This window comes from Lathyrus oleraceus, chromosome 3 (assembly GCF_024323335.1).
Source record: "Lathyrus oleraceus cultivar Zhongwan6 chromosome 3, CAAS_Psat_ZW6_1.0, whole genome shotgun sequence".
Lineage (NCBI taxonomy): Eukaryota > Viridiplantae > Streptophyta > Magnoliopsida > Fabales > Fabaceae > Lathyrus > Lathyrus oleraceus.
In genome coordinates this window covers 57,757,484-57,775,006 of record NC_066581.1, presented here as the reverse complement: position 1 = coordinate 57,775,006, position 17,523 = coordinate 57,757,484, and the positions used below count along the sequence as shown (strand labels likewise).

General features: G+C 37.8%; 1 non-coding gene across 1 annotated transcript; it reads right to left on the bottom strand.

The window, feature by feature from the left end:
• Positions 1-17,087: 17,087 nt before the first annotated feature.
• On the bottom strand, positions 17,088-17,194 carry LOC127133157 (small nucleolar RNA R71). Its single transcript, XR_007807150.1, has one exon. It is a non-coding gene; the product is annotated as a small nucleolar RNA R71 (small nucleolar RNA).
• Between the last annotated feature and the right edge of the window lie 329 nt (positions 17,195-17,523).

The following is a 17,523-nucleotide window of genomic DNA, read 5'->3' as shown; positions in this document are numbered from 1 at the left end:
AGTAATATTTCATTTGAAAACTTGTTTGGGCCACAATAATAAAAGAGTGATTGTTCCAAAAATGGTTGCCTTCAGTATATTATTATCAGCCAAATAAAAAACATAACCAAAGGAATAAAATGAAACATACGTCAAAGCATTGAAAACTTAACTCCAGCATTAAGCCAACAAAAGATCATGGCGCATAGGTCTAAATACGAGAGCCTTAAAACGTTATCCATCAAAACAGTTCCTTCCCATAATTAACCTTAGATTAAAACAAACATATACATGCTTCAAAAATGCAACTTGAACTTAGACACTTATGAAGAATCAAGACTTGGCACAAATATTTGGGATGTAAAAATGGGCTTGCAAACTTGGGCTAATCAAGTGATCATCACAAGTAAAATGGCTTTTAATACTTGCTAATAAGATAGTGGACTTGGATTAGTACGTGTAAAAAAGATTTGAACCACACCTTGAACTTGCAATATTAATTGTGTACATGTTGATAGGAGTGGGCTTTTAAACCAAAAGGTCTCATGGATAACCAAAATGGGCCTTTTATAACCAACAAGCCTAAAAAATGCGCATGCCATCCCATGCCTTAGTAATAGCGATAAGAGATAAACACAACAGATTTTTTGGGTCATGAACAAGGAACTTAACAGATGAAACGCCACTGAAAGAATTGTTGAAAGTTTTGATGACACTGAGAGTTTTCTTTAGAATGAACATGTGAGTATTGAATGTGCCTTTAGGAATGATGGGGAGTTTGGAGTAGCTTAGGGCTGAGAAACCCTAAGATAGAGTTTATGCCTTATAATTTCTGGTTGTAAATGCTGGTGAAAGATTTTCTTACCCGGACGAAATTGGGGTATGACAACATGGTCTTGATGCAAATGTTATTTTGAACCTGTGTCTAATACCTTATTATAATCCATTAAAGGAGTATGTCATTTGATACATGGTAGATTATGAAGAAGATTATGAAGTTGCTAGCTTGGATGTGGCTATCTATATTTGATGCCTTACTCTTAATCTTGCTATTTGTGTATTGATATTGCTTGATCCTAAAGTCCAAGGGAAAAGTGGGTTTCTATATGACATTCTTGTCTATTGGATTACATCCCATTGGTCAGATCTTTTCAACTCTCAACTTTTAAATTTTTGCTCAGGATTAGTCTCTTCATCTCCTCCCACTTCTTAAATTTAAAATCTCTCCCCTCTTTCAAAATCTTCTTTGCTTGTGATTTTTAAATTTAGTCTTCATTCCAAATTAGAAACTTTGGCCTTATGCCATTGCATTTTTAAACCTATTTTTCTTAATCAAACTTGTAAATGAACTTAACCATATTTGACTTAAAATTTCAAAAGACAAAAAGAACTAACACTCATTCAAACTCTTTTAGGCCTTTTGTGCCTCTTTCAAACTTAAATTTTTGTTAAAAGTAATTCACTCACTTTGAAATTGATACCACGAACTACGATGTTTTGATCCCTCATTTTATGTTGGTACGTAGGCGTAAGTCCGAAGGTCTTGTCAAACACAAAAATATAATTAATGAATTCTTTTCTCATCCCCACACGGTATTTATTACAAACATCTTTTATACCAAAAACACATACACACATAAAAAAAGGGCTCCCTAGGAGTACCTAGACACTTTGGGTGCTAACACCTTCCCTCTGTGTAACAATCCCCTTACCTGTAATCTCTGGCATTTTATTAGTTTTGATTTGAAAACTTCTTATCTTTGGGTTTTGTTCGTACTTTTCCCTTTTCCGTTGGAAACAATAAAAGCACGGTGGCGACTCTGGTTTTATTGATGTTAAGTTTACCCATAGCTTAATGGTCATGAATTTACCACTACAAAAATTAAGTGGCGACTCTGCTGGGGAGTAGTCCTCAGTAGGTTTAGCCTACTTTTTTATGTGTACATATTTGTATATTTGATGTTTGTATACTTGTTTGTATGATATAATCTGCTTGTTGTGCTTGGTGATCTCTGAGTGGTGAGATAAGTTCTAACCCGAACTTGAGTGCAATTAAGATAGGAGGATGGTGTAGTCATGTTCGACTTGTGTGGGGTAGTCCTTAACAAGTTGGCTTGAGACCCATCTACTCAGTGGAGACCCTTTTGGAGCTATTGATGTCACACAAGTTATTTGTGGTTAGGCATTACTTTCTCTGATTTGGGGTTCGAGAAGCTAGGGATCGTAGAACATTTAACCCAAGTTGGCCTATTTAAGACGTAGTATGGAGACTGTTCAGGTGTAGACTTGATAACAGTTGTTACGCAATGCTACACTCAGACGAGTTTCTCTTGAGAATATTATGGGTTGATGAGCCAGTCATCCTAACCTGTAATTTCCGATAGATGGAATTAAGACTCTGAGACCTTTTTAGAACATGATTTACAGGTTTTTATCCTTAGTACACTCCTCTGGGATTATTCTTAACTTAACTCTATGCTCGTGACTCACAACAAACCCTTGATTATTGTAAGAACAAAAAGTGTTCTACAACAGACTCCATGATTTTGATGATAACAAAGGATGAAACCAAAAATGGCACCCTAACGAAAAGTTTCTAAGTGTGCAGGGTTCTAAAGAAAGAAGAAATAAATCTGATGATGTCATCAGATGCAAAACAAAATCAGATGCAAAATCTCAAGTATCAGAAGCATCTAAAGTGGAATCTCGTTTCAAGAAGCTCTGACTCTGGACAAAACTACAAAGTATCAGAAGCATCTGAACATGAAGTAAAGTCAAGAAGCTCTGAATCTGGACAAAACTACAAGTATCAGAAGCATCTGAACATGAAGTAAAGTCTAGAAGCTCTGACTCTGAACAAATGCCTTCTGTAAAGTCTGAAGTTATCAGCGTCATCTGAACTTTCAAAAGATAACATCAGAAGCTAGTTTCTCCAGATACACAAAGACTCTAATCAGAATTGTTAATCATGATGAAGTAACGTTTAAGCCAAGTTAAAGTTCTGCAAATGGATTTCCTCAATTAGAAAGAGACGTTAATCTCCACTTCCAAGAGAGAAGATACTAATTGTGGTAAGTTGTCACTTCTAAGAGAAAAAGTCTACTGCAGAAGCTATTAATGGAATGGCGTAACTACATCTCAATATCCAACAGATTCAACGCTACTTCAACTCTACTTCAACTCCTATAAATAGAGAAGAAATCTCATTCAGTAACAACGAAGAAATCACTAGCCAAAACTATACTGAAATTATATCACGCTCAAGAAAAACATCTTTGTTCTTCAAAGATTTTCACTAAGCTTTTGCTTATCAAGTGAAAAATTTGTTCTTAAGTTTGTAATATTTGCTTTCTTAGAAGCACTCTAGATTACACATCTTGTATCTTATCTTTATTTGATTTCCTCAAGTGACTCTTTGTAGTCTGTAGACTTGAGAGGACTAAGAGATTTTCTTCTCTCTTAGGGGTTGTTTGTAATCTTTCAAGATTAGTGGATTAAGTCCTTGTTGAAGGCGAAATCACCTTGGCCGGGTGGACTGGAGTAGCTTTGTGTTATAAGCGAACCAGTATAAAATCATTGTGTGATTTCATTTTGCAAAAGCGCTTATTTTTCAAACAATTCAAACCCCCCTTTCTTGTTTTTCTCACCTTCAATTGGTATCAGAGCTCCGGCTCTGTTATTGATTTTCAAATCAAACACTTAACCGTGTAGAGAGATCCAGTGCGAGAAAAACAAATGGCCCACTCAAATGAGAAAGATTCTTACAATGCCAAGCCTCCTGTTTTTGATGGAGAAAAGTTTGATTACTGGAAAGATAGAATCGAAAGTTTCTTTCTGGGTTATGATGCTGACCTCTGGGACATTGTCACAGATGGATACAAACCTCCAACCTTAAATGGAGCTGAAGTTCCCAGAAGCAAAATGTCAGAAGATCAGAAACGTGAGTTCAAAAATCATCACAAGGCCAGAACAATACTTCTAAATGCTATATCATACAACGAATACGAAAAGATCACCAACAGAGAGACGGCTAAAGATATACTTGACTCTCTGAAGATGACCCATGAAGGAAACTCCCAAGTCAAGGAGACGAAGGCTCTGGCGTTGATCCAGAAATATGAAGCCTTCAAGATGGAAGATGACGAAGCTATAGAAGCTATGTTTTCCAGATTCCAAACTCTTATTGCAGGTCTTAAAGTGCTAGACAAAGGATACACGACTGCAGATCATGTTAAGAAGATAGTCAGAAGTCTGCCAAAGAAATGGAGACCAATGGTTACTGCTCTGAAGTTATCAAAGGATCTGAACAATATCAGCCTTGAAGAACTTGTTAGTTCTCTCAGAAGCCATGAGATAGAACTAGAGGAGGATGAGCCTCAGAAAAGGAACAAGTCAGTGGCGCTGAAGTCCAGACCTGAAAGACGGAAGTCAGACAGAACCAAAGCTCTCCAGGCAGAAACTGCAGATACTGACGACTCTGAACCTGAAGACTCTGATGATGAAGAAGAACTGTCCTTACTAACCAGAAGAGTTAAGCAACTCTGGAAAAGAAGGAACAACAACAACTTCAGAAGATCAAGACCCAGAGGGGATAGATCAGAGTCAACTTCAAAAGGTAAACCTAATAAAGATATTACCTGTTTTGAATGTAAAGAAACAGGTCATTATAGAAATGAATGCCCCAAGCTGAAGAAAGATAACTCTAAGAAAGAAAGCTTCAAGAAAAATGCCTTCAGAACAAAGAAGGGATTAATGGCCACCTGGGACGATAGTGAATCCGAATCATCAGAATCTGACTCTGATGAACAGGCCAACGTAGCTCTTATGGCTACCACATCCAGCAGCTCAGATGAAGAATCTGAAGAGGTATTTTCTGAACTTTCTAGATCTGACTTAGAATCATGTTTATCAGAAACTCTTACCTCTCTTCAGAAATTAAAACAAAAGTTAAAAACATTAAAGGTCTTCTTAAAGCAAAATCTGAAGAGTGTAGTAAACTTGAGACAACAATTCTAACAAGAGATGATACAATCATATCTTTAACGTTAGAAAGAGATGAAGCTAAAACGAAAAACTTAGAATTAGAAGAAGTGTTGTCTCAAGCACCACAAACTTCAAATGAAATTATTTATAAATATGAAGAAGCCTTTCAACAATTTCTGAAGAATGGGATAAATAGGAGTATTATGGCATCCATGATTTATGGAGTAGGTCAGAATAATAAAAGGGGAATTGGGTATGATTCTGATTCTGATAAAACTTCTACCAGTAACCAGCCTAAATCTCCTTTTTCATATCATTACACACACACACAAGAACAAAAATTTAAGAATGCTAGAAGACCCAAAGTTGTAAGAAACTCTGGGAAAACTAATCTAAAAGGACCCAAGAGATTCTGGGTACCGAAAGATAAGATTATCTATGTTGCAGATATCCTATGCAGCAAAGTTCAGACACCAGTCATGGTACCTGGACTCTGGATGCTCGCGACATATGACGGGAAGAAAGTCTATGTTCCAAAGCCTGGAACTTAAAGACGCTGGATTTGTAGGCTTCGGAGGAGATCAGAAAGGAAGGATCAGAGGCTCCGGAACTATTGGTAACGGTACTCTTCCCTCTATATCTGATGTTCTTTATGTAGAAGGATTAATGCATAACTTGTTATCCATAAGTCAATTAAGTGATAACGGTTATGATGTAATCTTTAATCAAAAAACGTGTAAAGCAATTAGTCAGAACGATGGCTCTGTCCTTTTCACAGGCAAGAGGAAAAACAACATTTATAAAACAAATCTTTCTGATTTAAAAGATCAAAATGTTAAATGTTTAATGTCAGTTCACGAAGAGCAATGGGTATGGCATAGACGCTTAGGCCACATTAGCATGAGAAAACTTTCTCAGCTAACTAAACTTGAGTTAGTCAGAGGCTTACCTAAACTGAAGTTTTCTTCAGATGCTCTGTGTGAAGCTTGCCAGAAAGGAAAGTTTTCAAAAACATCTTTTAAAAAGAAAAATGTTGTTTCTACCTCCAAGCCTCTGGAGCTTCTTCACATTGACTTATTTGGTCCTGTGAAAACAGCATCAGTCAATGGAAAGAAGTATGGACTAGTAATCGTTGATGATTACAGCCGCTGGACATGGGTAAAATTCCTAAGGCACAAGAGTGAGTCTCACTCTGTATTCACCAGTTTCTGTTCTAAAGTGCAAAAAGAATTTGACTCTAAAATTGTTAGAGTCAGAAGTGATCATGGTGGAGAATTTGAAAATAAAGATTTTGAAGAATTATTTGATTCTAATGGAATATCCCATGATTTCTCCTGCCCTAGAACTCCACAACAAAATGGAGTTGTAGAGAGGAAGAATAGGACACTCCAAGAAATGGCCAGAACCATGATCAATGAAACAAATGTAGCAAAGCACTTTTGGGCAGAAGCTGTAAATACAGCGTGTTACATTCAGAATAGAATCTCTATTAGACCTATTCTGGATAAGACTCCCTATGAACTGTGTAAGGGAAGAAAACCCAACATTTCATATTTTCATCCTTTTGGATGCATTTGCTTTATATTAAATACTAAAGAACATCTGAACAAGTTTGATTCCAAAGCACAGAAAGGTATTATGTTAGGATACTCAGAACGCTCTAAAGGCTATAGAGTATACAACACAGAAACCAAAATTGTGGAGGAATCAATTCATGTTAGATTTGATGATAAGCTTGACCCTGAAAAGTCAAAGCTAGTTGAAAAGTTTGCAGATTTAGAAATCACTCTGGTAGAATCTGAGAAAACTCCAGAAGCAACTGTCACTCCAGACTCTGAAGAAATTAAATCTCCAGAAATTCCAAGGAAAGTCAAGAGTCGTAGCAACGTATCTGAAGATTTGATTTTGGGAAACAAAGATGAACCTGTTAGAACCAGATCTACCTTCAGAACTTCTGAAGATATTCCTCTGGGACTAGTGTCTCTGATTGAGCCTACGTCCTGTGATGAAGCTCTTCAAGATAACGATTGGGTGGCAGCTATGCAAGAAGAGTTAGATCAATTCTCCAAGAATGATGTCTGGGATCTCGTTCCTAAACCCAGAGGCACTCATGTCATTGGAACCAGATGGGTGTTCAGAAACAAACTGAACGAGAAAGGAGAAGTTGTCAGAAACAAAGCTCGACTGGTAGCTCAAGGTTATAGTCAACAAGAAGGTATTGATTATAATGAAACTTTTGCTCCAGTCGCGAGGTTAGAATCTATTCGTCTTCTTGTATCTTTTGCTATTAATCATTCTATCAAATTATACCAAATGGATGTCAAGAGTGCATTTCTTAATGGTTATATTTCAGAAGAAGTGTATGTTAATCAACCTTCAGGCTTTGAAAACTCAAACTTTCCAGAACATGTTTTCAAACTTAAAAAATCCTTATATGGACTTAAACAAGCTCCCAGAGCTTGGTATGAACGTCTGAGCAATTTTCTTCTGGAACAAAATTTTATCAGAGGGAAAGTTGATTCTACACTCTTCTGTAAAAATCATGAAAATGATCTCATGATATGCCAAATTTATGTTGATGACATTATTTTTGGTTCTGCTAATATCTCTGTTTGCCAAGAATTTTCTAAGTTAATGCAGGCAGAATTTGAAATGAGTTTAATGCAAGAACTAAAGTTCTTTCTGGGAATTCAAATCAATCAAACTCCAGAAGTCACGTACATTCATCAAAGCAAGTACATTAAAGATGTTCTGAAGAAGTTTGATATGTCTGAATGCAACTCTGCAAAGACTCCTATGCACCCAACTTGCATTCTGGAGAAGGAAGAGGTAAGCAACAAGGTTTGTCAGAAGCTCTATCGAGGTATGATAGGCTCTCTTCTCTATCTGACTGCTACTCGTCCTGATATTCTCTTCAGCATCTGTCTTTGTGCCAGATTCCAATCAGATCCTAGAGAATCTCATTTAACAGCTGTTAAGAGAATTCTTAAGTATCTGAAAGGAACTCCTAACCTGGGCCTGATGTATGAGAAAACATCAGAGTATAGGCTTTCTGGTTATTGTGATGCAGATTATGCAGGAGATAGAATAGAACGAAAAAGTACTTCTGGAAATTGCCAGCTTCTGGGAAACAACTTAATCTCCTGGGCTAGCAAAAGACAGTCAACAATTGCTCTATCAACTGCAGAAGCAGAATACATCTCAGCATCACTGTGCACAACTCAGATGCTCTGGATGAAGCATCAGCTAGAAGATCTTCAGATATTTGAGAGTAACATTCCTATCCTTTGTGATAATACTGCTGCTATTTGTTTGAGTAAGAATCCTATTCTACATTCCAGAGCCAAACACATAGAAATTAAACATCATTTTATCAGAGACTATGTTCAGAAAGGAATAGTAACGCTGAAGTTCATTGATACAGAACATCAATGGGCAGATATCTTTACTAAGCCTCTAGCTGAAGATAGATTTCGTTTTATATTAGAAAATCTGAACATTAAAAATTGCCCTGAGTAAAATTTGGCTCTGAACATGTAAAATGAGAATCTGATAAAAACAAATACACTTCTGCCTCTGACTCTGATACTTCTACCAAGTTAAGAAGATATCTGAGTTAGAAATCTTCAGAAATCCTTTGGTATTCCTGAAGATCAGATACATCAACACGTGGGGAACATGCGTCTAACCCTAGAACTTCTAGACAGCTGTCAAAAGAAATCAAAGGTCAGAACGCTTGAAATCTCCTCGAGCAGTGTGCTTACTGTTGGGATTAGACATTCATTTATTAGCTATAATCATTTTTCCCCCCTAGCGTGCAAATCTTGTGTTCTGTTCCAACGCAATTATATGTGTCGTTTTGCATGTGTTTTTACCCTTAGGTATATAAACACTTTTCTCACATTTCACACACTTATCACTCTTCACTCACTCTTAAACCCTAAACCCTCTCTCGAAGTTTTCTCTGCAACCTTCTCAGTTCTTCATCTTCTTCATCAATCTTAGTCATGAATCCTCAAGAGCAAGCAGTTTTTAACTTCTCCCAACAAATGGAAGCCGCTTCTAATCCCCAAACCTCAAACACTCAAACACCCATGATTGTAGACGTTACCACAACCCCAGTCTACAAAGAACCTCACATTCTTGAACGTGAACAACACATAAACCTTTCAACTCCCTTTGAAGATTTAGATGTACTGTGTGAATCGCTGGTAGATTTTGAGAACTTAAGAAGAAATGGCGTTGATCTCACTGAAGATCTTCGCAAGCAAGGTTGGGAAAACTACTTCAACAGATTGTATGGTCCAATCTATCCTCTTCTGGTGAAGGAATTCTGGAGATGTGCAGATGCTGATGACCAGTTCATTGTCTCGTTTGTTCTGGGTGTGAAGATTGTCATCACTGAAGCATCAATTGCTTCCTTGCTAAACATGGAAAAAGCTGGAGGTAAAAGGATTTACAATATTCCTCCAAGGTCCAAGCGCATCACAGAAGTCATTAACCCTACAATATTCAAAGCAAATGTTGAAGGAAACCCCTCTAAGAACAAGGAGCTTCATCAGAACCTCCGAGTTTGGCTGAAGATTATTCTGGGAACAATCCATCATCGTCCAGCCTCCAACTCTTCAGATTATATCAATGCTGATCAGAAATGCATCTTATATTGCATTCAGAAGGGTATTCCGATCAACCTCCCTGTTCTCCTCTTCAGATATCTGAGGGATTCAGTCAGAGAAACGAGGAATAATATGAAGCCCAGATCCTACATTCCTCTGGGAAGATTGCTCTCTGATGTCTTCATTGAGCATGGCTTGGTAGATGCTCTGGAGAAGACCAGATGTATGGATGATCTGGCAATTGATGTGGGAAAGCCTCTGAATGCCAAAAATCTGAGGAGTATGGGAATCATCAAAGACATCAGAGTCAAGCCCACTATGGAAGTGACCTGGGAAGCTCTGAAGGATCAGAGGAAGATGCCTCATGGCCTTGAAAGGTTCTTCAAGAATGAACCCAGAGATGCCATTGCTATCTACCTTCAGGATCGTCTGGATGAAGGCATTGATATTTCTGATTTCCGCCTTGAAGACTGTCTGGACTCCGTAGAAGATTTGGTCAGATACAAAAGAGGTCTTTCTGAGAAGAAGATAGCTGAGGAAGCAAGGAAGGCAAAGAAAGCCAGACTTGGAGAAACCTCTGGCACCAAAGCTTCAGCACCTCTGAATGTCTCTTCTGGTAAGTCTATTCCTCCTGTCTCTTCTGAATCTATAATGGCTTCCTCTAACCCTCTCTCCTCTCAACCAATATATACCACCTCTGAAATACCACCCTCAATCACCAGAACCTCTCAACCTCCACCTGTTCTAAAAATTGCTCGTAATTTCACAACAACCTCTGACCCTAATCAACTATATCACCACAGCTCTTCCTCATCCTCTGAATATGAATCACCCCCTTACCTTTCCCCTTCTTCTGACCAAGAGTTATCTGATCATGAGTCCTCTGATCAAGAACACTCTGACCCAAACTCCCCAACAATAGCTGAAATTTATGCTAAAAATTTCGCTCCACAACCCTCAACACAATCTGAAGTAACCTCACCCCTCCAAACTTCAATTCCACCACAACAAACAACAACCTTACCCTCTGAAACTCAACCATCTGATCCCTTCACCTCTAATATCACTCCACCAATCCTTCCCGCTGTACCTGGACCAGACTCTGACCCTTTAGACCTAAATCCACTATATGCTTCATCCCCTAGTCTTCAACCAGACGCAGATTCTGAACTTCAAGCAGAATCTGAACCTCAACAAACTGAACCTCAACAATCTGAACCTCAACAAACTGAACCTCAACAATCTGAACCTCAACAAACTGAACCTCAACCTCTAAATCTCAGCCCTCAAAACTCTCCACCTCATTCACCTGAACCTGAACCTGAACTTACCATACCTACCCTTGAGGAGGCCATTATACAGGTTGCAGAAGCCTCAGTCCAGAAGATCAAGTCTCTGGCTAAAAACTCTGAAGTTAGTGATGATCCTAAATCTGTTAGGACACACTGGAACAGAGTCATTAGTTGGATGACCTCTGAGTCTTATAGGCTGAAGAGTATCTCTGAACAAGTCCGAAATGGCTACATCAGAGACTCTGAGGAAAGACTCCAAGAGAGACTGGCTAGAGAAGCTGAGGCCAGAAGGTTAGAGGAGGAAAGATTGGCTAGGGAAGCTGAAGAAGAAGCTAAGAGGTTGGAAGAAGAACGCCTGGCAAAGGAAGCAGAACTTCTAAGGATTCAGGAAGCTGAAGCCAAGGCTAAGGCAGATGCAGAAGCCCAAGCTGCTGCTGAAGCTGAAGCTCAGCAGGCTCTGATTCAGGGGGAGTCTTCCTCTGCGATCCCTCTGATTCTTAACACTCTGAAGGAGATCAAGCAAGATCAGCAAGAGATAAAGAAAGATCAGAATGAGCTTCGTGCCAGGATGGACAAGCAAGATGCTCTGAATGAAAACATCCAGAACATGTTTGCCATGTTGCTTCAGAGACTTCCTCAACCTCCAAACCCTTAGGCACTTAGGATTTATTTTTTGTTTGTTTGCCTAAGTGTTTTTGCTTCTGTCCTTCTTTTTAGCTCTGATATTTTGTTGAACCTGATGTTTTTGACTGCTGTTTGCCTTTGTGCTTTTTAATGAAGTGTTTTTCTCTTTATTATTCTTTTTATTTTTTATGCCTTTTTGATTATGCCAAAAAGGGGGAGAAATTATTAAATAGCTCTGATGAAAATTATGTCTAAAACCTTAAGCATTCTGCAACAATTATAGAAATAGTTCTGATATAAATAGCTCTGATTAAATAATAGCTCTGATTAAATAACTCTAACATTAAAATTAAGAAATTGCAGAAAGTTTTCAGAAATCTTATTGCTTGGAAAGCTCTGGTAAGAACTTCTGAACTCCCTAGTACTAACTCAGGGGGAGCTTTTGTCTATCTGATCTAATATTTTTCATGTTTCATCTGATAATTTTATTTGTTTTGTCATCATCAAAAAGGGGGAGATTGTAAGAACAAAAAGTGTTCTACAACAGACTCCATGATTTTGATGATAACAAAGGATGAAACCAAAAATGGCACCCTAACGAAAAGTTTCTAAGTGTGCAGGGTTCTAAAGAAAGAAGAAATAAATCTGATGATGTCATCAGATGCAAAACAAAATCAGATGCAAAATCTCAAGTATCAGAAGCATCTAAAGTGGAATCTCGTTTCAAGAAGCTCTGACTCTGGACAAAACTACAAAGTATCAGAAGCATCTGAACATGAAGTAAAGTCAAGAAGCTCTGAATCTGGACAAAACTACAAGTATCAGAAGCATCTGAACATGAAGTAAAGTCTAGAAGCTCTGACTCTGAACAAATGCCTTCTGTAAAGTCTGAAGTTATCAGCGTCATCTGAACTTTCAAAAGATAACATCAGAAGCTAGTTTCTCCAGATACACAAAGACTCTAATCAGAATTGTTAATCATGATGAAGTAACGTTTAAGCCAAGTTAAAGTTCTGCAAATGGATTTCCTCAATTAGAAAGAGACGTTAATCTCCACTTCCAAGAGAGAAGATACTAATTGTGGTAAGTTGTCACTTCTAAGAGAAAAAGTCTACTGCAGAAGCTATTAATGGAATGGCGTAACTACATCTCAATATCCAACAGATTCAACGCTACTTCAACTCTACTTCAACTCCTATAAATAGAGAAGAAATCTCATTCAGTAACAACGAAGAAATCACTAGCCAAAACTATACTGAAATTATATCACGCTCAAGAAAAACATCTTTGTTCTTCAAAGATTTTCACTAAGCTTTTGCTTATCAAGTGAAAAATTTGTTCTTAAGTTTGTAATATTTGCTTTCTTAGAAGCACTCTAGATTACACATCTTGTATCTTATCTTTATTTGATTTCCTCAAGTGACTCTTTGTAGTCTGTAGACTTGAGAGGACTAAGAGATTTTCTTCTCTCTTAGGGGTTGTTTGTAATCTTTCAAGATTAGTGGATTAAGTCCTTGTTGAAGGCGAAATCACCTTGGCCGGGTGGACTGGAGTAGCTTTGTGTTATAAGCGAACCAGTATAAAATCATTGTGTGATTTCATTTTGCAAAAAGCGCTTATTTTTCAAACAATTCAAACCCCCCCTTTCTTGTTTTTCTCACCTTCAATTATTGGTTGATCCAATCAAGTCTTGTCAATATCAATGGAACTTGGGTGTTGATGAGGTAAAATCCATAATCCACCAAAATGGATGATTGATCTTGACAATGACTTGATTCATCCCTTGAACTTTGTTTGTTTGCCTTGTGTGTGATCCCTTACTTGTGATTGTTGGATTCATGCATTCATGCGCATCATAACATTCATCACACGAAAAATAGCTTCAAGAAACTGAGGTTTTATTTGCAAATATTTTCAGACCATGGATTGTGGACGAAGGAACACTAAAAAGTACAGTTTCAGATGTCCGGATTTGAAAGAGTTAAGGAAGCTATCATCTTTTGTATTAGATCCCTTGGACTTCAAGCAACATCATGGGAAGCTTCTATCTGTGTTGTCTACTGATGTAGTGGAAGGACTCTTGAGTATTTTGGTTCAGTTTTACGACCCTCTCTACTGTTGCTTCACTTTTCCCGATTATCAGCTTGTGCCTACGTTAGAGGAGTATACGCATCTCTTGGGGATACTTGTTTCTGACAAGGTGCCTTTTAGTGTATTAGAAGAGATTCCCAGATCTCATATTATAGCTGAAGCTCTTCATCTGAAGAAGTCTGAGATTGAGGCTCATTGGGTGAAGAAAGGAGGAATCTTTGGGTTGACTTCTGAGTTCCTTATTGGGAAAGCTACCGCCTTTGCTCAAGCTGGTAGTGTGGATGCTTTTGAAGCTATATTTGTGTTTCTCATTTATGGTTTAGCTTTGTTCCCTAACATTGACGATTTTGTTGATGTTAACGCCATTAGAATCTTTTTGATTGGGAATCCTGTGCCTACTTTATTGGGTGTGTAGTGGTAAATTCATGATCATCAAGGTATGGATAAGCTAGATGTCAATAAAACTAGAGTCGCCACCGCACTTTTATTATTTCCAAGGGAAAAGGGAAAAGTACAGACAAAACCCAAAAAATAAGAAGTTTTCGAATCAAAACTAATAAAATGCCAGAGATTACACATAATGGGGTTGGTTACACAAAGGGAAGGTGTTAGCACCCAAAGTGTCCTAGGTACTCTTAGGGAGCCCTTTCTTGTGTGCATATGTGTTTTTGTACAAAATGATGTTTGCAATAAATAGAGTGGAGGGATGAGGAAAGAACTCATTAATTATATTTTTGTGTTTGACAAGACCTTCGGACTTGTGCCTACGTACCAACATAAAAATGAGGGATCAAAACCTCGTAGTTCGTGGTATCAATTTCAAAGTGAGTGGATTACTTTTAACAAAATTTAAATTTAACAAAGGCACAAGAGGCCTAAAATGGTTTGATTAAGTGTTAGTTCTTTTTGGATTTTGAAATTTTAAGTCAAGTATAGTTAAGTTCATTTACAAATTTGATTAAGAAAAAGAGTTTAAAAATGCAATGGCATAAGGCCAAAGTTTCTAATTTGCAAAAATGGTCTAAGTTTAAAAAACAAACACAAGCAAAGAAGATTTTTAAAAGGGAGAGAGATTTGAAATTAAAGAGATGGGGGAGAGATGAAGAGACTAATCCTAAGCACAAATTTAAAAGTTAAGAGTTGAAAAGATCTGACCAATGGGTTACAATCCAATAGACAAGAATGTCATATAGAAACCCAAATTTCCCTTGGACTTTAGAATCAAACAATATTAATACACAAACAGCAAGATGAAGAGCAAGGTATCAAATAAAGATAGCCACATCCAAGCTTAGCAATTCCATGATCTTCTTCGTAATTCCCAAGTATCAGATGAAGTCAGAGATAAACATTAGGCACAGGTGATAACGCGAAAATGTATCGTATTTTTGGCTTCATATGCATTGCTTTTTACTTGATTAATAGTTATTATTACTTAGTATTTTATGTTTATTGCAGGAATTTATCGAATAAAAGGTTTACGAGCAAGCAAAGTGGAAAATAGCAAAAAGGAAAGAAAAAAATAAGAAAATGGAGAAAAATAGAGATAATGGGCCACCACACTAAATGGGCCTGTGGCGCCCATCGCCTGAATGTGTGGCGCCCTCCACATGAACCAAAGAGGGTGGTGGCGCCCGCCACCAAGCATGAAGAGTTTGTGGCGCTCAACCCTAAAATTGTGGTGCTCACCACGGAGTCAAGGACTAGGGTTGTGGCAACCGCCACAACCTAGTCTTCCCTACTATGTCTCCATGATTTTAGCCACGAATCCACTCACCTTTGGCTACAATTTAGGGGAGTGGAAAATGTATAAAGGAGTCTAGTTTTTCAACTAGAGCTCTCTCTTCTTCCAGCTTTCAATAAACGATTAATTTTTTAGTCAGATAGTATTTTCTTTTAGTTTCCTAGGCAGTTTTTCCTACTTTGTAACAGTGATAGTTTCTCTACATCAGGGACTATTGCATTTTATTTTACGCATTTGAATTCAATTGTAACGGTTACTCATTGCCAAAGCCTGTCGATATTATTTTAATTGAAGAATCAAGATTCAGTTCCAGTTCTCAATTTGTAATCCAGGTTTTATTTTGATTGCTATTTTATTTATTTATGTCTTATTTCATGTTTGATTTTCCAAATACCATGTCTGTTACCGGATCTATGTCCGGCTAAACCCTTAGGTATCGGTATGTAAAGACCGTCAAAACGACGAGATTCGTAAATAATTGGTGTTAGTTTTTATAAAACTTATTTTTCCGGTTTTTAGTTTCTTATTTTAATCAAACTGTTTTTCGTACGAGAGTACAAAAGAAACTAAGGTTACGTCAACAAGAACGAGAGTTTGAGATTTTAACTAGATAGCTGAAAAGCATTAATCCTAAACACAACGATGGCGCTTTAGGATTAATTAGACTTTATTCATATTCAAAAATTACTTTTAAATTCAAAATGAGACCGCGAGAGCCAAGCATTCTGGTTCAGGAGTATGGTCAGAGTCAATAAAAACGAGAGTGTGAGACTAAGTCCTTTCTATAAATAATTTCTACTGAAGAATATTTTGACCAATAAGATTACAACAAATATCTATCGAATCCCCGAAGTTTGATGCATTACATGCCGATATCCCTTTATCGCATATCCTTATTAATATTCAATTTACGCTATAGTTATTTCTCTTCATCCCTTCAATCTTAGAATAACCACCAGCTTTAGATTTACATAGTAACATTAGATAACGATAGGTTCGATTATTAGTCCTTGTGGGTGCGATAATCTTTAAAACTACGCGATAGGACTGTGTACTTGCAGTCACGGTTCCCGTAGACTTGCTAAGTAGCGATCAAGTTTTTGGCGCCGTTGTCGGGGACTAATTTAGTCGATATCGTAACTCCAGTGTTGCCCAGTATAGACTAAGGCAAATAATTCTTTTTCCCTTTCTACATTTGTCGAGTGTATGCCAAGTACTCGCTCTCAAAGAGAGAAATTAAAGCTATAGTTCGACGAACCTGAGCGTTATCTTAGATTAGAACGCCGGATACGAGACCTGATACGAGAACATCGTATCAAGCTAAATCTTCCCGACCTTAACATCCCTATTTTTGAATCAGTTATTCAACCAGAGATGGTCGAAGGAGTGCAAAACCGTCCTCTAAAGTACTATGCAATCCCTTCGCAGGATGAACCACATAATAACATTCATGCCCCTGCCATTGAGGCCAATAATTTCGAGCTAAAACCTTCGTTGTTGTCAGCCGTACAACAAAACCAATTTTCAGGTAGTCCCACGGAGGACCCAAACCTACATTTGTCAGTGTTTTTGCAATATGCAGACACAGTGAAAGAGAATGGTGTCAGCCCAGAAGCTATAAGACTATGTCTTTTCCCATTCTCATTAAGAGGTAGAGCTAGAGCTTGGCTCCAGTCTCTACCATCCAACTTTGTCACTACGTGGAACGAGTTGAAGAAAGTCTTCTTAGCCCGATATTTCCCACCTAGTAAGACGGCTATGCTAAGAGCCCAAATAAACAGGTTTAAACAAAAAGATAATGAATCACTTTTTGAAGCTTGGGAGAGATACAAAGACATGATGAGGCTTTGTCCACATCACAGTATAGAATAATGGTTGATCATCCATACCTTTTACAACGGTCTCTTGTACAACACAAGATTGACAATAGACGTTGTAGGAGGTGGCGCACTGATGGATAAACCCTACAATGAGGCCTATCAACTCATCAAAAGTATGGCCCAGAATCATTACCAGTGGGGAAGCGAAAGAACCTCTATGGAGAAACCTCCAACGAAAGGAGGCATGTACGAATTAAGCAGTCTTGACCATGTTAACACCAAGGTAGATGCTCTTACTCAAAATTGCAAGATATGCGGAGTTCCGGGGCATGCCACCCCAGAATGTCAACTCTTGACAAGAACCTCCATAAACC